The 23,603-nt window shown below is 36.2% G+C and overlaps 1 protein-coding gene and 1 long non-coding RNA gene across 9 annotated transcripts in view; one reads left to right on the forward strand and one right to left on the reverse strand.

The window, feature by feature from the left end:
• Positions 1-23,603, forward strand: part of LOC144970736 (alpha-1,3-mannosyl-glycoprotein 4-beta-N-acetylglucosaminyltransferase B-like) — a 145,424-nt gene that overhangs the window by 17,298 nt on the left and 104,523 nt on the right. The window contains exon 1 of one of the 7 annotated variants that reach the window (XM_078910698.1): positions 10,681-11,139. The exons of 5 other annotated variants lie outside the window; for them this stretch is intronic. The gene's annotated coding sequence lies outside the window, so the exon portion shown is untranslated. Of the gene's footprint in view, positions 1-10,680; positions 11,140-14,377; positions 14,694-23,603 lie in introns of those variants that run through there. One more of the 7 variants, XM_078910702.1, reaches the window with a different exon arrangement.
• Positions 19,313-22,974, reverse strand: LOC144970731 (uncharacterized). 2 transcript variants are annotated; one of them, XR_013645017.1, is made up of 2 exons: positions 22,787-22,974; positions 19,313-19,528 (listed from the first exon to the last, which is right to left on the reverse strand). It is a non-coding gene; the product is annotated as an uncharacterized LOC144970731 (long non-coding RNA). The 2 variants fall into 2 exon arrangements; XR_013645016.1 differs by lacking the exon at positions 19,313-19,528 and adding an exon at positions 21,478-21,641.

Consider the following 23,603-nt stretch of genomic DNA (forward strand, 5'->3'; position numbering starts at 1 on the left):
GGGTAATACCCGGGTAGTGGTCTGATTACCCGGGTACCCGCGGGTACCCGTGGCAGGAGTGACTTTTGTCCAAATATTTTTTTTGTGGGGGATGGGGGAGGGGGGGTGTGTGGGGGGGCGGTGGGGCATTTTTATTTTTTTTTATTTATTTATTATTTATACAACAAAAATTGAGCGAAATGAAGTAAGGAACAAGATAATTAACTGCAATGAAAAATAAATAAATAATAAATAAATAAAAGTACTGAGATTCCTTTAAAAGATAAGAACTAATATTAATATAGTCTGAACCTATTGATTCCAAAATGAATCAAATGTGTGTTAACAAAAAACAAAAAATCATTGTAATTGAAAAATTAAAGTAGGAAAATCTTTTGAATAAAATGTCATGTAAATGTAAATATGTAAATAAAATTGTATTATTCCATTTTGTTCAAAATATTAAAACCGCAAAAATGATCACTCTCAGTCGGTTTCCATTTGTGAAGCGGGTACCCGTTACCCCCCTTTTACCCGAGTACCCGGTTTAACTTTATTACCCGCGGGTACCCGGGTACCCGCCCAGCCCTAATGAGTATGGTTAAAGTTGCACATCGGCTTGTGAGAATAAAAACAAACTCGAGTCTTCATTCGAATCCAAGGTTTGGCATTTTTTGTTTTGTTTTAAAAAGTTCGAAATTTGGGTGTATTTATTGATTCAGATTTGTCTTTTACCAGCCAAGTAAATCATATCATTAGGTTAATGTACATGGAAATGAGAAGAATACGTAGTGTTACACATCTCATTACAAGAGACATCTCTGCCTTGTTAGTTAATTCTCTAATCCTGTCAAAGCTAGATTTTTGCAATTCTCTCCTCTCTTTTCTAAATAAAGACAAAATAAAATCCCTTCAGGTAGCCCAGAACGATGCTGCCAGGCTTATTTATAGAAAGAAGAGCAATCAATCTCCATCGGGTTTGCTAAGAGAACTCTACTGGTTTCCCGTTGAGGAACGTGTAGAATATAAGATCTGTACAAGTTGTTTCTAAATCACTGCCCTCTGATTGTCCCGCTTAAATTCTACGTCCCTTCCAGAAATGCGAGATCAAAGTCTGATAATCACATACTCGTTGCCGTTAAGCCAAAAATGACTCGCAAAATTTGCGGCATGCGTTTGAATATTCGGCACCCCTTATCTGGAACTCCCTTCCAAGATATATCAGAGACAGTAATGATGCAGAATTCTTTAAAAATCATCTTAAAACGTTTCTTTTTAATATGTAACACTGTAGACTTATATTGCTTTGTTTCATATTGCATGTTTGAGTGAAGATGCCACGTTACTGTCAAGCACTTTGAACTTGTTGATATGCGGGGTAAGGCGCTATACAAAAACCATATTATTATTATTATTATTATTATTATTATTATTATTATTATTATTATTATTATTATTATTATTATTATTATTATTATTATTATTATTATTATTATTATTAGTTGAATTGTTTGAAGTGCTACATTTTGTTGTTGTTGATGATTTGTGGACAATTTTGATCAATCGATGTTTAAAGTAAAATTTTTCAGAAATCAGAGACATTCGAAAATTTGCAAACAAACAAGAACAAAACCTTAAGATAGTACTTGTCAAGTTTAAAGAAAAATCCTCCATTGGTTAGGGAACTTTACCAAAATCATCATAAGATTAAAATTCACGATATCGAAAGTTTCATATTGTTTTTAGCAGTGTCGTGTGACTGGCGTAGTTGCCCCGTCTTGTTGAAAACAAAAAGGTGGCCGATCGGGATAGAGTCGGCAATATTTTAAAAAAAAAAAAAAAAAGATACAAGGCCGAAATCTTATTTGAGTTATTGCTAGATATATTATGGCCTCCAATGAGTCGGGACTTGAATCCAGTGGTCAACAACAATTGGTCATTGTCATTGGTATCCAACACGGCCGAGAAGAGTGTACGTTTTTAATAAAAAAACAGAAGCAGGGTTAAAAAAGTCAATTCAAAATGCATGGGCTTCAATTGCCATTCAAGACTGAATTGGGAAATCAATTGGGTCACAGGGAAAACGCTACGTATAAAGCAAAGTGGGAGACATTACAGATGACATTAACATTTGAGAATTACGCTCCAAACCTTTGATATTGCAAATATGCGGTGCGTTTATTAAACAGTGATGATAATCTTTCGCGGAATTCCGGGACTTTTGGAACTTCCTCTAAAATTTCCCGCTGTTTTTGCACAGTCAAACATTTTTCTAATAAAATTTGGCTTCGCGGTAGATCTAAGAAGAAAATCACCATCATGTCTTGTGTCACATTTTGAAGGGCGAGTTTTCTGGAGTTACATGATTGGTTGGAGGATGATTTTTTAGTTTTTGCATGTTTATGGTAGTTGAATAAAAGTATCTATGTTCATGCTCATTTTAAATACATTTTTATCCTATTTTGAAAAGAAGCAAAAATCTCAAGGCTTGAGGGAGTAAATCATACGTTACCCGGTTCGTTTGTCATGTGTACCTGGTTACACCTCTGCGTTGATGCAACCCGTCCGTCTCTATTCCTTTGATTGGGTGCAAATATTCAACCGAGCGGATGCGAGGCGTGTGAAAAAGTTAAGTCTGTGCATTTGTTATAAAGGTATTGGTGCTTTGTGTTTAATGTTAATAATAATAATAATAATAATAATAATAATAATAATAATAATAATAATGATAATGATAATATAATATAATAATAATAATAATAATAATAATAATAATAATAATAATAATAATAATAATAATAATAATAATAATAATAATAATAATAATAATGATAATAATAATAATAATAATGTTGATGATGATGATAATATTAATAATAATAATAATGATGATGATGATGATGATGATGGTGATGTGCATCTAACTCACAAATATATTAAAAAGTAGAACCAAACAAAAAACTTTAACAAAACAACAATGAAAATTACAACAAATAACAACATACCCCCCCCCCCCCCCCCTTTCCAAAAAAAATAATAAAAAGAACAACCCAGCAAAAAAAAACAAACAAACAAAGAAAACAATAACCAAAAAAAAAAATAAAATAAATAAATCCCCAAAAACCAAAAAACAAACGCACTGAAGAATAGAAGGAAAAGAATTATAAAAATACCCCCATAAGTCAAACACATCCACTCCCCTCCCCCCCCCCCCCCCCCATTAAAAAAGACATACAACTCCCCCTTCCCCCCTCCCCCAGATGAAAACAAACAAACAACAAAAAACAAAACAAAACAACCCTCCCCACGAAAAACCCCAACGCCCTCCCCCCTCTTTCCAAACAATACAAACAGAAGAAAAAAAAGAAAACTCAACAAGTCAAACAAACGGGAAAACAAACTATCATTGAGTGGGGACGGACACTTTGGATAAAGATGTTGAGATGGGTCATTTTATTGATATACGAGAAATAATCCTTTGAGGTTAACTTTCCTGTTAATGGGCAGCGGGGTGAATTGAGTGCATCATCATCATCGTCGTCGTCGTCGTCGTCATCATAAACATCAATATCATTGTTGGGAAAAAATGGACCAGTACAAAGATCCTACATCACAAAATAGTTTTACCTACACGTCAAATCATCTAAATCCTGGTATGGATAAGAATATGCCGTTTGACAATACGCGCGCGCGCACACGCACGCACACACACATAGACACACAGTGATATCTTCTCTTACTCTTACTGGTGTCTTAACAAAGACCGTAAGGCAAATCTATCTCTTTTTATCTCCAGCCAGATTGCTTATTCTGATAATAGTGCAGAGGGCTTCAGCAGCGTTGCCACTTTGGCGTGTTTAAAATGCCAAATTACAAAAACTTGGCGGTATTTTTTTGGGAGGGGGGGGGGGGGGGGAGGGGGGGGGGTGGCATTTAGGCATTTTAAACTACTCAATGTGACCTATTTTACAGACATGTTGACACTGATTTCACATAATGTACACATTTTAACCCCTAAACTTGCATTACGGGGTGTGGAGTTCTTATTAAATCAAGATATCAACCGTTGGCTGCAGGGGTAATTGAATCAAGAATAGATTTCCACTTTTTAGCAGAAAGATGCCTCGAAGAGTTTGGTATTTTGTCAATTCATTTGGCTTTCTTTTTCTTTTAATACTACTACTACTACTACTACTACTACTACTACTACTACTACTACTACTACTACTACTACTACTACTACTACTACTACTACTTCTACCACTACTACCACCACATCACTATCCCTACTACCACCACTACCCCAACCACCACCATATCGCCATCCCTACTACCACTGCTACGACAACCACCACCATATCACCATTCCTACCGCCGTTACAACAATCATTACCACATCACCATCCCCACCACCTCTACTACAACCACCACATCATCACATCCCTACCACCATTACTACATTACAATCACCACCTCGTCACCATCCCTATCACCACTATTACAATAACCACTACATCACCATCTCTACCACCACTACTTCAACAACCACCGCCATCACCATCTCTACCACCACTACTTCAACAACCACCGCCATCACCATTCCTACCACCAATACTACAACAACCACTACCACATTACCATCCCTACTACCATTACTACAACAACCACCACATTATCATCCCTATTACCACTCTGCTACACCCACCAAGTCATCATTTTAGAACTTGAAAAAAAAAATAGCTGACAAAATGGCAGCAAAGGAGTGTATTTGAATGCCATGAAATTTATTTTTTAATCAAATGCATCGATCTCTTCAGCTAAGTTGAAGGAAAGGGAACTTGAGGTCCCTACACTGCTGTGGACCCAGCAGTTAAGGCGTTGAGTTGTCCCCACTTGCTGAGAAACTAAAGCGTTGAAGGGGTAATTCGTTGTTTTATTCCTTGAATTAAAAAAAAAAAATCACGTTGAAAACTCTTTGTATTACAAAATGGAATTGCTGCAGGAACCCTGTATTTAAAGAATGTATGTCGCGTCAATCAATCGCGCCAATCAAATTGATCTTTATTTTCGGGAAAGGACAATTCATTAAATTCTTAAAAGAAGTATATTATATATAATGTTGCGTAACTACCAAATTGTATAAATAATTTTTATATTTTGGCTTGAGTTTGCCCGATGGACTGATACATTTTCCTCCTTTTTCACAAATTGCCATTGTCATCTGAGTTATCAATTCATAAAAAAACATACTGACCAGGCTTTTCATCACACTGACAAATTATTGCTTTGTTCCATATTGCATGTTTGAGTGGTTGTATGTTTGAGTGAAATTTGCCACTGTACTGTTGAGCGCTTTGAGCTTGTTGATATACGGAGTAAGGCACTGTATAAAAACCATATATTCTTCTTTTTCTTCTTCTTCTTCTTCTTCTTCTTCTTCTTCTTCTTCTTCTTCTTCTTCTTCTTCTTCTTCTTCTTCTTCTTCTTCTTCTTCTTCTTCTTCTTCTTCTTCTTCTTCTTCTTCCTCTTCTTCTTCTTCTTCTTCTTCTTCTTCTTCTTCTTCTTCTTCTTCTTCTTCTTCTTCTTCTTCTTCTTCTTCTTCTTCTTATTATTATTATTATTATATCTACCATTTGCAAGAACACATACAAATACAGCTTTTCCTCTCGAACAATACGTGAATGGAACAAACATAATAGATATCACCGACCCAGCAACATAATTTCAACGCGTTTTCCACATACAAAAATACCGGAGGATTGAAAGATTTGAGTGACAGGATTAGTGTGGTGTGATAGGTAACATTTATGTGTATAAGATTTGCAGTGATGGGCACAGTGTGCCTTTTGATGCAAAAGTTTTACATCTTATTGTCTTGAACTTGAGATCTATATTATTTCACCATAACCCCCCCCCCCCCCCCCCCCCCCCCCCCCCCCCCCCCACCCCTCCATACTTGAGCACCTTCTCTTTGGTTCTCCATTAATCACTACCCTGTCTGTCTATTTACTTCTCTTTGGTCTCTTCCATTATATCTATCTTCTGTCTATCTATCTTCTTCTTCTATCTATCTATCTATCTATCTATCTATCTATCTATCTATCTATCTATCTATCTATCTATCTATCTATCTATCTATCTATCTATCTATCTATTATCTATCTATCTATCTATCTATCTATCTATCTATCTATCTATCTATCTATCTATCTATCTATCTATATCTATCTATCTATCTATCTATCTATCTATCTATCTATCTATCTATCTATCTATATCTTATCTATCTATCTATCTATCTAATATCTATCTATCTCTCTACGAGGGCTCTTTCATTATTAACCGAAAAATGCCTGTAAATTCCGCGTTTTTTATGCTATCAACAAAATTCTTACACGTGTTCATACCTTGACTCTTCCTTCATTTCTCTACGTAACAGCCAAGTCTGTCGACACACTTCTGCCAACGCCGCACCATGGAATAGATACCGTCTCGGAAGAAATTTCCGTCAAGGTTTTGTAGACATTTCCGCACATGGTCAACAAGCTCTTCATCGACATCAAAGCGCTTTTCTGTCAGCTCACGTTTCAGTGGCCCAAAGAGGTGATAATCAGATGGTGCGAGGTCTGGACTGTGTGGTGGGTGTGGCAAAATCTCCCATCCATATTTCTCTAGCCAACCTTGCGTCACTCGTGCTGTGTGGGGTGTAGCGTTGTCGTGTTGCAAAATGACCCCGTTGGTCAACTGCCCTGGGCGCTTTCTGCGAATGGCCTCCCTAAGCTTGTCAAGAGTTTGGCAGTACCTTGCAGCATTGATTGTTTCTCCAGGTTGTAAGGTTTCGAACAGAATAACACCACGACTGTCCCAGAAAACAGTTCCCATTATTTTCTTTGCTGACCGCATGACTTTGAATTTCTTCGCGACAGGTGAGGATGGATGTTTCCATATCATCGAATCTTGCTTTGTTTCTGGGGTGCAATGGTGCAACCAAGTCTCATCACCGGTGACTATGCTACCAAGAAAAGTCACATCGTACCCTAGAAAGTCTCCGCCGGCGTTGGCAGTATGCCCGTGAACCCTGCGTGAGCTCTTGCTTCTTCTCAAAAGTCCCTGCAGATGTCCAATCTTTGTTCTTTATGATTGTCTGTCAATTGCTTAGGAACCCATCTTGCGCTGACTTTTCTGTAGCCAAGTTCATCAAATACAATTCTATGGGCAGAAGTTTCCGAAATTTCAAGACTGCTTGCGATTTCATGAAGTTTCCACCTCCTGTCTTGACGAATAAGCTCATCAACTCGCTTCACATTGTCTTCTGACGTCGCAGTTATCTCTGTCTGTCAAGTCGGAATGGCCGGCTTCAAACAAATTCTCACTAACTCCTTTCAATCAACATTTATAAACGTTTAAGGTTACACATAATTTTGCCTGTTGGTAAGTTGTATTCGGCTGGCGGATGTTGTGAATATTTTACCTAAACGCATAGCATCGATAAGGCAATCTTCTCTTTTTCCCCGACTGGGTGTGAACTGTGACTGCCACGACACCCGATCCCATCAGATCTATCATTCATTAATTACCTCAACACTCTCGTGATCTGACAAAACTCATTATTTGAAAAATTTGGCCAAAAAAAAAGAACCCACATTTTTGTTGTTGTTTTTTTTTTCACAATCGCCCGATTAAGATGATTCACAACTCGTCAGAAATATCAAATCCAAGACTTTAAGGACGTAATATTATTTGTTGTTGTAAAAAAGTCTCAGGTTTAGATTTATTTATCTATTTTTTTTCATGTTGGCGATTCTTAATCGATCGACTATTGAAGTATAAGGTAATGAACAAAAGAGAATATAACAACGTTTAAAAGAAAAAAAAAAAAAGAACAAAATGCCGAACACGGAACGGAACGTTTCGGGTTTAAAATGCTTCTTCAGCCAATAATAAAATAATTAAATACATTAGTACTTTCCTTAAAATCCAAAACATCTCGATATAAGGTGATGTGCTCGTGTTTTTAATTGTTTTTCGTTTTTGTTATTGGCTGAAGAGGGTTTTTTTATCTTCACGATTTTGGTATTTTGTTCTTTTTTCGAAGCTTTTACAGATAGTATGGAGTTGAGGTCACTCCGGTCTTTGTCATTGCTTTGTGCCATCCGCGTTTATGAGTAATTCTCACTAACTGTATTAACCAGACTATAAAGGAAACGTTCAAGGTTACACATCGTTTTGTGTGATGGTCCGTTATACTTCCGGATGGCAATGTTGCGAGCTTCTTAGCCAATCGCATTCTATCTATACCGTATTCATCTTTATTAACGACTTTTTAACAGTCCTCGCATCTACCAGCTTGGTATCACTTTGATATATGAAGTAAAAGTTCTCTGTCCAAATGTGTGTGGCTATGTCAATGTGGTCTGGTGGTATGATTCTCGCCTTCGGATCAGAAGGTCCTGGGTTTGCGCATAGTTAAGTCCTTGAGAAACGCTCACATTCTCTCATCGAAATCAGGTGCTAAACGAGTACCTGACTGTCAACAGCGTTGTCTATGGCGAAAAATAAATGTGTAATATCGCCTAATAGGCGTCAAGTCTCGTCCTACGTGTTGCTTGTTGCTGTTGGCCAGGGACGCTTTGTAAAGCGCTTTGAGCACATTTAGTGGATATTTCGCTATATAAATTAAAAAAAACAAACTTTAAAAATGTGAACTTGCTGCGTTTTGTCGATGTACGGAAGGAATGCAGCTCGGTTTATTCTTGGATCATGAATTAGATACCACGGGTGACTGACCTGATTGTAACCTCGGAGTCAGAGGAGTCAAAGTGACTTCAAAGTCACCGTCAAAGTTTTAGACAGTGGTTACCGGCGGATGAGCGACGGTGATCGCAAACTTCTGGTCCCGACGTTGTGGCGCAGCCTTCGTTAACAAAAAGCCTGGTTTTGTCAAAAAAGTAAGACGTTGGTCAATGGAAAATAGTTATTTTGTGAGTTGTAATCAATTGCTAAATGAGTGGAATCATTGGTTTCCTTGAGCACCCCCAATAACAACTCACTTTTTACTTTCGTCTGGTAATCACGATCTTCTTTTGTGACGTAATTTTTTTTGTTGTCAGTACCAGGCCTTTAGTTTACGAAAGCCAAGGTTGCTGTTAGGTATTTGGATATTGTTTTTACCTCGCCGTACTCGGGTTTGAGTGATGAATATCTAGCTCTATCGGCATTGGGTGAAGGATTATTTGAAAGTACCAATTGATGCTGTGCGTTTAGTTTAAAAACAAACTCAAAACGTCGGCCAATCAACACACAAACGTTTATAGTCTGATTGATATAAAAATCAGCGAGAAGTAATCACAAAAATGACTGTCTAAAAGCAATAGCAAAGAGCTGAGTGAGGTCAATTTCGTTCCTTCTATACAAGAAGGGGCGGGGCGCCTGTCAAGCGACTCTTGATGTCTGACTTGTTTAAATTAGGGATGATTTTATCGGGTTTGATTTTTTAATTTTTATTTTAGTACGCCATTTTATAACTCGTCTAGATAAGACTTTAATCAGCCGATTGCCTTACTCAGGAAAACCGTGTATTTATAAATTTGGCAAGAAAATTCGTTCTTCAAATATCGATCGATTTAAAAGACCCTCATCTTGGCAAAAACTATCAAACCTGGGACCTCGCGAAGTCCATGTTTTAGAGTTTTTGCCAATACGAGGGTCATTTATATCGATCGATATTTGAAGAACTAGTTTTCTAGCCAAAATAATATTTAAAAATTCATAGTTTTCCAGAGTACAGCAGTTAACTGGTTGACGTCGCTGATGTTATGATGACACTGGCGCCACATTTCGTGTTATGAATTCGTTTTCATTCCCTTTACTCGGCATCTAGGGCGACCGTCTTGCTTGTTTACTAAAAGCATTGGAATCACTGGCGAGGGTAAAATGCGGCTTTTTGGCGTCTTTCGGGTATAATGGCGGATATCCCAGCCGAATAGAATTGGAATTAATTGTGAAAATATATCATATTGTAGAATAACACAAATTGATTGATTGATTTATTGATTTATTTATTTATTGCTGTATAAAAACCGCATTTTCTCCTAGCGACGAGAGGCATTGAATGTGGTTCTTTATTTATGATGATCTAATTTAATTTTGGTTTTCTCGGTTATGATTACCTAAGCCTAATGCCGACTTAGAACAAGGGGTCACAGATTATAGACACATTTATTCATGGTTTATTCACTAATTCAAGTGACAATGAGTATAGAAGCTACGAAGTTGACGTCAATCAGCTTGTTTTTTTTTAGACAGCCATTTCGATGAATCTTCCTCACTCAATTCTATCAACAAGACTTTAAACGGTTTAACCCCCTCCTTACCACCTGCACAATATTCTACATTTTTTCTTATTCAAATTTATTTTGTACATCACAAACTTTGAAGAATGATATTTGTTTAAAGTTGTTTTGTAGAGAGCTTGTTTAAGTTTAAAAAATCAATTTTTCTGCTGGGTAACGCCATTTTTGGGAAAGTGCTGAAAATGATCTGTAAGGAAAGAGTTCAGGTTACACAGTTAGTTTGTGTGTTGGCACGTATCTATTTTTTTTCCATCTAAGACAATTTGACCCAAGACTAAAAACGTTGGATTTGTATTCATGCGCACAAAAAGATAATGTATTATTGTCAATCGGCTGTCTTTTGCACGATATTTCACACAAATAATTGTGCGAGAATATTATGCAATCGTTGAATGATTTTTTTATTATTCAACGACTGCGTATTTACTAAGAAATGATAGGGTTTTCCAATTAGTGGGGTGGAATAATAACTGTAATGCAACTTGGAATGCAATGAACTGCATGTCGCATCACTGTTTTTATATAAACGTTAGATTTTAGTTTTATAAAAAAAAAAAAAATAATAATAATCGAAGATTTGTTAAATTCTTGATATCGGGAAGCGATGGAAAAATGTGAAATTAGAAAAGCTACACCGACTTCCGCGAATTTCCAGGTTTTTGAGAGTTTTTGTCAATATGAAGGTCATTGAAATAGATCGGTATTTGAAGGACGAGTTTTCTGGCCACATTTTTAAATACGAGGTTTTTCCACAGAGTGCAGCAATTAACTAATTCTCATTCGGTGACGGAAATTCATGGAAGAAAAGGTGAGGTCAGACAAGATCCAGGATTCATTTCCTTACCTTCCTGCTTTCGTATTTCGCCTACAGTAACTGTGACCTATCGAGTTCATCAATTTCCTATTCATGTAATTTATCCGTTATTAAGATTATAACAACGGTGTGAGTATATAAAGGATAATATTGTAATAATATGTGACACATGTCGCCAGTATTGTATTGTGTCGAAATGAACGAGATTGAGAAAAACAAAACAAGGAATACAAGTTGAATTTTATTGTCAAAATGATCAGAATTAGACAATTTCTGTTTTTTCTTGTTCTTTTTTTTTCTTCCCCCGCTTTTGTTTGTTTGTTATTTATTATTATTATTTTTTTAGCTAAAAAAAAAAGACTTTCTTGAAGCCCCAGGTTTGAGAGGTTTGTTTTTCTTTTAATATTTTGAAAACCCCCCCATTATATATAGATTATATATATATATATATATATATATATATTATATATATATATATATATATATATATATATATATATATATTATGTATATTTATATATGTATATATTCTTTTTTTTTTACATGATTGGGGTTATTGTATTCGATGGACATTTGAAGGACGATGAAAATGAAAATAGGCGTTGCGTCATGGCGTGGTAGGATTGATCCGCCTATTTCATCCTGTTGATAAATCGGATATTAATAATGATATTATTTTGTTGTATCTCGTACATTTTGCTAATCTTTTTTTTTTATTAATGGTTATTCTTTTCATGGCCCTGGTTTTATCTTGTGAGTATTGATGGCGTGTTTCTGTGTGACTGGTAATGTATTATTGTCCATGGATTATATTATTTGATTATTTATCGAGAGAGAGAGAGTAACAGAGAGAGAGAGAGAGAGAGAGAGAGAGAGAGAGAGAGAGAGAGAGAGAGAGAGAGAGAGAGAGAGGAGAGGAGGAGGGGGGGGGATAGAGAGAGAGAGAAGAGTAGAAGAGAGAAGTAGAGATGGAGGATAGAGAGAAGAAGATAGATAGTAGATAGATAGATAGATAGATAGATAGATAGATAGATAGTAGATAGATAGATAGTAGATAGTAGATAGATAGATAGATAGATAGATAGAGAGATAGATAGATAGGTAGATAGAGGTAGAAGGCGATAGATAGATAGATGATAGATAGGGTAGATGAGATAGGAGGAGGGGTGTTGAGGGAGAAGAAGGAGAAGATAGATAGACAGTAAGATATAGAAAGTAGAGATGAGATTGAATTAGATTGGTGGATATATATATATATTATATACTTAATATAAATATTATATATATATATATATAATTATTATATATTATATATATATATATATATATATATATATATATATAAAAGAGAGAGAGAGAGAGAGAGAGAGAGAGAGAGAGAGAGTGAGAGCTCTGCTATCAGTTGATCTAATCCATTTCATCATCCAGTGGTTACTGGGATATTCGTATTGATTTAGTATCAAACTTGTCTCTATTAATCTTTTTATTGTATTGTCGCGGTGATGGGATTTTCTTGCATGTCCCGACATGTGTAAAAAGGACACGAAATCGACGTCACTCAGCTCATTGTTCTTAGACAGCCATTTTGGTGATTAGTTATCTCGAAACAATATCAATCAGACCATAAACGTTCAAGGTTCACATGGTTTTGTGTGTTTGTACATTATACCGGGCCTACGGATGTTATGGGTATTTTACATAAACGCATAGCATCAATATAGATAATGCCGCCGTACTCTGAATTTTAAAATTTCAAAGATATTTTTGCCAGAAAACTAGTTCTACTCTCAAACCTGGGACTTCCTTGAAGTCTTCATTTGAAGCCCCAGGATTGAGGATTTTTGACAAGAGGAGCTTCATATTAATCGGTCGACATTTGAAGGACGAGTTTTCTGGTCACAATTTTAAAACATTTTTTTTGTTTTGTTTTGGATTTTGTTCCATTGTTTTTGTTTTTTTTTTTTGTTTGTTTGTTTGTTTGTTTATTATTATTATTATTATTATTATTATTATTATTATTATTATTTATTATTATTATTATTATTATTATTATTATTATTATTATTATTATTATTATTATTATTATTGTTATTATTATTATAATTTTTTATTTTAATTTTATTTTGAGAGAGAGAGAGTACGGCATAATTGTATCGTGGTTAGGAGTTATTGGATTTTAAGTGCTTGCATGATGTGTATTTCTATTTAGAGTGAATGCGTTTAGTACCTGCTTCCGTCTCTGAGTAATAATTTTTTAGATCCTAGACCGATCAAAACAAGGAATTCGTGACATCCTGAAAGCCACTCTGACAAACACCAACCCGCTGGTTGTTACCAAATCTATAAACAATCATAATATAATGAATGAAGTTGTCGTTACTCCACGCTTTGATATCGTTTTCGACCGCCTGTTGGGTGATCAGTTCCCATTGGATCCTCTCTATCATACTATAGATATATGGAATGAAATTGACGTCACTTCTCAGCTCTCAACCATTTTAATGATTGGTTCTCAATCATTTCTATCAATCAGGCAGACTATAAGCGTTTCGGGTTACACAAATTTTTGTGTTTTTGTACTTTATATCCGGCTGGCGAATGCTGTGAGTATTTTATCTAAACGCATAGCCTCAATAAACACTTAGAGTATACATAGTTATGTCTGTTGGTATGAGTCATCTGGCGGGCAGCCCGGGTGAGTATTTTACTTAAACTGAAAAAAAATCATTAACATCTGGAAGAGAACAACGTTGACCGAATGCAAACAATGACAGGTGGTGCTAAACTCACCAACTACGCAGTATTTCCGTTGATGTTATGCGTGTAAACAACGTCTGGTTAATCACAGCAAACTATATGTAACCTATGATGTAGCCTGAATGAGCGAGCAACAGGTGCTATATAATGACTTAAAGCCTATAAACAAACAAACAGTTTATCTATCTATCTTCTATCTTTTTTTTTTCTCCCTTCCTTCACTATCGCCCCCTACCTTTGTCTCTCACTCTTTCTCCATCCTTCACTATCTCTTCCTCCCCCTGCCTCTCTCATCCTCCCTCCCTCTCGCTCTATCTATTTATCTCTCCCTCTCTCCCTCTCCCTCTCCTCATCCTCCACTCTCTCTCTCTCCCACACACACACACACACACACACACACACACACACACACACATCTCACTCTTTCCCTTCCCCCCTCTCTCACATTTCTCTTTCTCGTTCCTCTTCGTTTTGCATACAGCCAATGGGGGAAAAAATAAATGGACGACAGATAAGGATTAAGACGGTATTATGTGGCAGACAAGAAAAGGATCATTCATTGGACGAGATGCATGGAAGTTGTGCAATATACAGCATTATATAGACACATAGATAATGTATGTTTATATTCATATTACAGAAGGAACGAAATCGACGTCACTCATCTCTTTGTTGTTTTATTTTTGTGAAAGCCTTTTAAATTATCAGATCTCACTAGATTATACCAATCAGACGCTCAAGGTTGCACGTAGTTTTGCATGTTGGTACGCTATATCCTGCTGGCAGATGTTGTGAGTATGTTACCTAAAAGCATCGCATCAATACCAACGACGCTATCAGAAACTCATATATGAGACCGGTCGTCTCAAACCAGTGTTGCATCCGTTGTGGACATGATGATTTTAATTCTTAAAAGAAGAAAATGTAAATAGACAAGCAAAATGAACCAAAAAAAAAAAGGACAAAAACAAAAAACAACAACAAAAAAACATTCCTACGAAAATCAAACAAAAACCCAGACAGTTTGGTCATAAACAATAACAATAACAAGATCAAAACCAATACTGCTACTACTTCTACTACTGCTACTACTTCTACTACTACTACAACTACTACTACTACTACTACTACTACTACTACTACTACTACTACTACTACTACTACTACTACTACTACTACTACTATACTACTACTACTACTACTACTACTACTACTACTACTACTACTACTACTACTACTACTACTACTACTACTACTACTACTACTACTATTATATACTATACTAACTAACTACTATACTATACTACTAAAACTACTAACTATATACTACTACTACTACTATATAATAATAATAATAATAATATATAATGATGATGTTAGTAACCATAATAATAGTAATAATAATAATAATAATAATAATAATAATAATAATAATAATAATAATAATAATAATAATAATAATAATAATAATAATAATAGTAATAATAATAATAACAACAACAGCCGCAGCAGCAACAAAAACAACAATATCAATAACATCAATCAATATCACCTCCAAAAACATCAGCAACAGCAAACATTGATAACAACAGCAAAGACAAACAAAAATATAGTGACAACATCGGAACAAAGCGGAAGAAAGTGAATCTGGGATAAAGGTTTAGACTTGTTGCTGTTGTGTCATGTGTTGTGTGCCACATCCGTATCTTGCGCAAGGGCTCTCATAATATTATGTACACAGTAAGGTGCGTGTTGTAATAGTCGTGTTAATGTCATGTTGAAAAGGCCAGTGAGTCATATGGTCGAAGATTGACTTTTTGTCAAAATGAAGGGTTATGTGTCAACATAATAATGATGATAATAATAATAATGATGATGATGATGATGATGATGATGATGATGATGATGATGATGATGATGATGATGATGATAATAGTAATACTAATAATAAGGCAACCCCCCCAAAAAAAAAGAAAACAAAAAACAAAACAAAACAAAACAAAAAAAAAAAAAAAAGAAAACAAAAAACAAAACAAAACAAAACATGAAAACAAAAAAATACCACACACACTCACACTCATAAAGTTCCTCGGTTAAAACGGCTCGGGGAATCATGTATATTTCGTCCAATTAAATATCTTTGTTTGATTATTCCTTCATCCATCCATCTCAGGTTGTTTATCGACAGATCGATCCATTCGTTCATCCATCCATACGTCTGTCCGTCCTTCCTTTCTTCCTTTCTTTCTTCCTTTCTTCCGTCCGTCCTTCCTTCCTTCCTTCCGTCCTTCCTTCCTTCCTTCCTTCCTTATTTCCTTTCCATTTACCCACCCATCTATCAACCTATTTGTTCATCCATCCACCCATTCATTTATTCATTAATCCATCCATCCAGCTACCCTCCCACCCAACTATCCACCCACACGTCTACCCATCAATCCATTCCTCCATCCATCCATCCATCTATCCATCCATCCATTCATCCATACATCCATCTACCCACCCATCCATCAATTCCTCCATCCATCCATCCATTCCTCCATCCACCCACCCACCCATCCATCCATTCACCATCCATGCTTACTCAAGGTTAATAATTTATTATTGTTATCCTAATTCATCGAGTCTTGACCTAAAACATTTCTGTCGACAATTAAAAAATTAAACAAAAAAACAAAACAAAACAAACAAACCAAAAAGAACCCCCCCCCCAAAAAAAAAACAACAACAAAAAACAAAAAAACAAAAACAAAAACAAAACAAAAAACAACCAAACAAAAAACAAAAAACAAAACAAAACAAAAATAAATAACAAAAAACCCTACAAAAAACAAACGTTTTGACATGTTTTGGTTCGATTTCGATCAGTCGCCAATCCTTATTTGAGACATTCTTCCTCTTCTTTGTGTAATCTTGCCGACAGACTGAGCAGTACTGTCGATATTGCATGTCCAAAAAAAGAAAAAAACAAACAAACAACATATTATAGTACCTTTCTAAATGTCTGTATGTAGTCTATAGATAGTATGCGCTTGGCTAAGAAGCTCACAACATTGCCATCCGGAGGCACAACCGACCAATACACAAAACTCCTGAGTAACCATGAACTGTATTATCCAGACTATAAAAGTTTATGGTTACACAGCGTTTTGTGGGCTGGTCCGTTATACTTCCGGATGGCAATGCTGTGAGCTTCTTAGCCAGGCGCATACTATCTATATATTCAATGTGGTCACAAGGCTGCTGATACAGCTTGGTAGGTTTTTCCACTTTGGACAGTCGGCGATTGCAGGAATGCCTACCGTTCCGTTTTTTTCCGGATTTGTTCCTGAAAAGAAAATGGGTTGTCTCGAAAAATACACAGAAAAAGTAAAGGAACAGACTGTCCTGAAAATCATGTTTTCCTCCCTTTCTCTAGGGTTATAAGTCGCGACAAATTCAGCAAATGATAAGTGTAAAATCTGCTATAATTAGTTACAAATGTTAAAATTATAGATTTTTGGAGTTCCAAAAATAATATGAGGAAAATCAACTTTAATTAGTTGACAAGAATTATTTATTTACATGTTTATTTAATTAATTAATTAATTAAATTTTGAATTGATTTGTGTCGAATGGAGAGTCTGGGCGGTGCGTTAGAAAGAGATTAGACTGTATTTACTTGGAGTATAAGTACATTCTCCCCTCTTATCTCTCTATGCGGGCCTCGTCTTAATTTCCTCAGTAAAAGTCATAAACTTTCTAGGACACTCGAAGTGGACGGGACCTGTCTTGAATCCAGATACGGTGTCATTCATTTTCGAAAGGCACTTTACGTAATGGAAATTTACGTCAGTTTGATTTATGTAGCACAATATCCACTCATCGTCTTCAGAGCGCTTTATAAAGAGACCGAATTAGCCTACATCAACATTAAGCGTATATCACCATACATGACGTCTGCACTGCGGTACTCTGAATATTTAAAGTTTTGGGCAGGGAACTCGTCCTTCAACTATCGGTCGATTAAAACGATCTTCATCTCGTCAAATAACTCTCAAACCTGGGATTGCCATGTAGTCTCTAAAGCGTATTTTTGTGCCTTTTAGCGGTAGCCATTGATACGCTTATTGCAGGGTCCCAATTAACCTACAGCAGCAATAAACGTATTCGCCAGATATGACGTCTGTTCACTGTCTTACGTACCCTGAAAAAGTACATTAGAAAAAAAAAAACACACAAAAACCCCACATTGGCCAGAAAACTCGATCGAGTAAAATGACCATCTTGTCCAAAATCTCAAATCTGAGACTTCCATGTGGTCTCTAAAGCGTAGTTTTGAAAATCTTAGTGGTGGCCATTGAAGTGTGTGTGTGTGTGTGTGTGTGTGTGTGTGTGTGTGTGTGTGCGTGTGTGTTTGTGTTCTCCATAAATTTACAATGGTTGTTATTTAGAGCCACGAGGTACATAGATCCTAAAATTATCCCGGTTTCTGTAACTTGAACAACCCTGTCAAGGTACTCATTTTACACCTGAACATGGTGAGAGAATATTATGAGTAAAGAGTGTTTTCCAAAGCCTCACTTTGGCGTCACTTAGAACGTGACCCGAAGGTTAGTGTTATACTAATGACCACAAAAGCACGACTTGGTATCTGATGGTGGCACTGGGTCACATAAGATGAAAAGGTTAAAGGTCAGTGCGGGACAAGTCAGTCAATAAGGAATGCTGTTTTATTTAACAGGGGTCACGGTTGTTGTGAATAGGATTCCACAGTCTGACGTCACGTCCGCCTAGCAACGAATCGGCTGGCTCTAAACAAAAAAAATCCGTGCTTGGTCCAGGCAAGGAATAATTGGAAAATCGCTCAAAAAACAATTTTTATCTTAAATATGGTCCAGTATTTTGTACCAGATTGTCTACACCAGTCAGAGAGTCACTCCTGCAAGTTTTACAGATTAAAAATGGACAGGCAGACAAAAAATTGAAGAAAAAGTGGACCACTTTAGTCAGGTAAGCACGCACGCCTCGTCGAACATTTGATAGAGTTCGTAGTCCAGATCTAGGTCAAGTTCTAGCTTACGTAGACCTATATTTTATGATTAAAGTGTACAATTGCACGAAATTATAAATAAAAATACATTCCAAACTAGGTTTTTATTGAAGTTGAAGCAAAAATGATATCTCAATCGTTTTGATGTTAAGGCTGATAAACTGAATGAGAGTTAAGTTCTACTGATAAGTGATAATTTTTTTAAAAGGAGAACAAGAAGAAAGAGAATAAAATATTTGTTAAAATCTTACTTTAAACTCGATACCTTTATGGCAAAATGAAAATAAATAAATAAAATAACGCAACCTCTCCCCCCCCCCCTCCCTAACGCAGATCTCTCTCTCTCTCTCTCTCTCTCTCTCTCTCTCTCTCTCTCTCTCTCTCTCACACACACACACACACACAAACACACATACTTTCCTCTTTTTTTTGGAAAGTTTCTCTGATTCTCTGCCATGCCTCCCCTCCCCGACAGCCGAGGTGGCAACTCTGTGTGAACAAAGCAAGATGGCGGCAGGGACCTCTCTCCTTTACCTGTGCCCGATTGTTGACACTCCAAAGTTTCCATCACCGCACTGTCCAGTACAGTACTGACTGAAATAAAGAGAAAACGCAAGTCTTGCCACACTCAACCCCAAGATCAACTTTTACTGTGTAAATTTAAGAATTCTTATTTTTATATATACCTAGTCAAAATCATCAAAAGAAGTAATGAGGAAGTGCGACATTTTGCTGAATGTGCGATTTCATAAAAGACAGGCGAGAGACCCACCAGTAACCTAGTCTCTTGCACACCTTTGATTTATCATGCATTGAGCTGGTGTCAAACAAGATAGTCTAAAACAAAGTACTTATCAAATTAAATAATATACCCAATATGCCCAACAGAATTATTGTTTTTTTTTAAATCTTTTCATTTCAGGTGAAAGGACAAAAGATCCAACATCATCATCAAGAGTGTGTTCTTGTCACTTCAGAGATGGTGACAAAGCCAACCTCCCTGAATTGTTTGACAGAAATAAAAATAAATTGTTTCCATCAGAGCCAGAAAGAAAGAAAAGAAAAGTGACACAAGGAATTCCCACCCCATCTCAATTGGCACCAACATCAAGAAGTCCACCACCACCACCACCACCACTACCACCACCACCACCACCACCACTACCACCACCACCACCACCACCACCACCACCATCATCATCATCATCATCACCATCATCATCATCATCATCATCATCATCATCATCATCATCATCATCATCATCATCATCAGCTCAACTCTCTTCATCATCATCACAAAGTCCCACCTTTAAAAAAACCAGATTCCTCATCATCATTATTTTCCTCCTCATCATCATCCTCATTATCTTCTCCCTCATCATCATCTCAACTCTCGTCACCATCATCACAGGATTCCATCTTTTAAAAAAAAAGATTGTAGAACAAGTGAGGATATTTTAAATAGAACAACAAATTTAATTCAAGAACAAAAAATTACAGACAAAAATAAGGAAATAGCTAGCTTTAAAAAACCCAACTAAGTTAGATTCAACGCACTTACACTGTTTCAAGCCTTACAGAAAAAGTTCTTCGAATGGAGACAGGTGTACATTCTTTTAAAATATTTAATATTATTGTTCAATATGTTGAGTGCTTTAGAGGTAACATTATTTATTATAGTAGATGGGAAGTTCAGGAAGAGACAGTTGCATTAAAAGACCAAATTTTCATTATTACACTTATGAAACTTAGACAGAACTACGCTAACCTTCATATTTCACAATTGTTTAGCGTTAGTGAAAGTACTATAACAAATATTATACAAACTTTTATTCATGTTTTACATAAGCCATACGCTTCTCTTTGAAAATGTTATGAAGGTTACATGCCCTTCTAGACATAAAAATAAACTATCAGCTCCATCATCATTTTTAAGATTTCCAACTTGCAGAATGATCATTGATTGTACAGATGACCAAATTGCTATTCCTAAAGAAATGGATAAACAACGGTTAACTTATTCTTCTTATAGGTCCATGAATTCTGTTAAAGCTCTTGTTGGTCTAAGTCCAAATGGTGTGATAAATTTTATTTCTAAACATGATCCAGGGTCTGTCTCGGATAAGGTCATTGTACAAAATTGTGGATTACTAAAACTTTTAATTTTAAGCCCTGGAGAATTAATTTTAGCAGATAAAGGTAATAAAGGTAAAACCCCATCCTGATTCAAGATATTTTACCTCAAGGAGTAACTGTAAATATCCCTCCCTTTTTACATAATAAATTTACTGAAAATGAGATTTTATTAACAAAAGAAATTGCTTCATGTAGAATTCATGTTGAGAGGGCTAATGAAAGACTGAAAAATGTTAACATCCTCTCATATATTCCAACCATGTTAAGAGAAACATCTGATATTATTTTTCAATTTGTTGCAGCACTTGTCAATCCCCAGTCTCCTCTTATTAAGGAGATTGCATTTTGTTAGCTTTGCCATTTATTTTGTACAACACACATATTTTGTTCATCATCATCAAATCACCATTCAAAATAATGGTTTTGTAGGTCCATACATGATTTTACATGATAAACATGACAAATTATGGCATTGTTGTATCAATGTATGTTCAATGTCATTAATATTGTTAAATAAAACCACACAAATTAGTTTTGGACTGAATCAACCCAAGGCATCATCAAGATAGATCTGTGGAAGTAAAAGAATAAAAGATTCAAATTTAGAGCTGCGATCATGCTCAATAGGCAAAAAACAAACAAACTAATAAAACGTCTGTTGTGGTCTTGTGGTATGACACTCGCTTTCAGATCAGAAGGTCCTGGGTTTGGGCCTCGCTCGGCACATAGTTGAGTCCTTGGAGAAGGCTCTTTACTCACAATCTCTCACCGTACTCAGGTGTCAAATGAGTACCTGGCGTTGTCTCTGTCCGAAAAAATTGTAATATCGCCCAACAGGCATCATGTCCCGTCTTACATGTTAAATGTTGCTGTTGTCCAGGGACCCCTTGTAAAGCACTTTGAGCACATTTAGTGGATATTACGCTGTATAAAAACTCAATTAAAAAACAAATTAAGTGATTCTTTCATTCATCTTGCTTTGTTGATAAGGGGGAAACCCGAAACGTCCATTTTATCTGTTTTCGTATATTAAATTGAAGTTCACATTCAATTTCACAATGTTATTGATTTCTTCGAGTTTCAAGCAGCAACATTTACATTACACCTTAACCCAATAGGAAGTTTAGTTTACAGTGACTAACACTGGTCTAAATAAATCCTTTATTCATCCCATAGAGGAAATTTATCTCTAGGGTCTATTCCCAGGGAAGACTGGAATAACCACGGTGCAGCGCCGCAAATTGAGCTAGGGCGAGGTGACTTGCTCAAGGCCACACAGCGCAGCGGCGGGTGAACGAACTCGGTACCTTTCGGGTACGAAGCAAAAACCGTACCGCTGATCCACGCTGCCCCACATGAAGTATGATAAAATGTCTAGCGTGATTGGTGATTATGATGCTCATATGAGTATTATAATAAAGGTTACAACACGATACTAAATAGTATGTAGTAGACTATAGTCAATAGCAACGAAAATTAGCGAAGCAAGACTAAGACCTCAAAGACTCAAAGTCCGTGGTCCATAAGATAAAAAACACAATAATTCAATGACTCCCTCTCTCTCTCTCCCTAACTAAAATCGAACGTAAACAGTTAAATCTTTCCATTGGATATACTAAATCTGCCTAAACTCAAAGTAAACTGATTATTGTCCAACAGTAGTTTTACGGAGATGTGAGATTTTGAGAGTGAGAATGAGAAGACGAAATGACTTACCTTCACAGAATACTCTTTATTCTTCATGCTGGCTTGAACTTTGCCGAACATCAAGCCATCTGAGTAAGTGAAAGTCAAAACAGGACCTGACTGATGATGATTTTCACCTCGCGAGACACTTTTATGCTCATTGGAGAAGTATTTCATAAGGGCGGTGATGGAAATAGAGTTCGTGTCAGCCATTTTTCTCGACTGTTTAGAGCCAGCCGGTTTGTTGCCATGCGTTGCTGCGCAGGATTACGTCACGACTTAGGAAGCCTATTATTAATACGTCGTGGAAACTGACAGCCCGGCTATGTTGTTTGGTCGGGTGAGCAGACTTTTGTCATCCTTGAGGTATGCCCAATGCTATCTATACAGAGCCTCTAGAGTGCTATGGGTATGCCTGAATGAAGAATGAATGAATGAATCGTGAAATGAATGAATGAATGAAAGCATAGATAAATAAATGAATGAAAGCATAGATAGATGAATGAATGAATGAAATAGTGAATGAAAGCATAGATAAATAATTGAATGAATGACTGAAAGAATGAATGAATGAAAGCAAAGATAAATGAATGAATGAATAAATCGATACATGATTGAATGAATGAATAAATTGATACATGAATGAATGAATAAGTGAACGAATTTTTGAATGAAGGAATGAATGAATTCATCAATCAACCAATACACCAACCAACCAATCTATCAAACAACCAATCAATCAATCAATCAATCAATCAATCAATCAATCAATCACTAAATCAACGGATGGACGGACCTTCTGACGGACGGATGGATGGGTGGATGGTTGAATGGATGAGTGAATGAA

This window comes from Berghia stephanieae, chromosome 4 (assembly GCF_034508935.2).
Source record: "Berghia stephanieae isolate SIO BIC M18660-M18661 chromosome 4, UCSD_Bste_1.3, whole genome shotgun sequence".
NCBI classification, from domain to species: domain Eukaryota; kingdom Metazoa; phylum Mollusca; class Gastropoda; order Nudibranchia; family Aeolidiidae; genus Berghia; species Berghia stephanieae.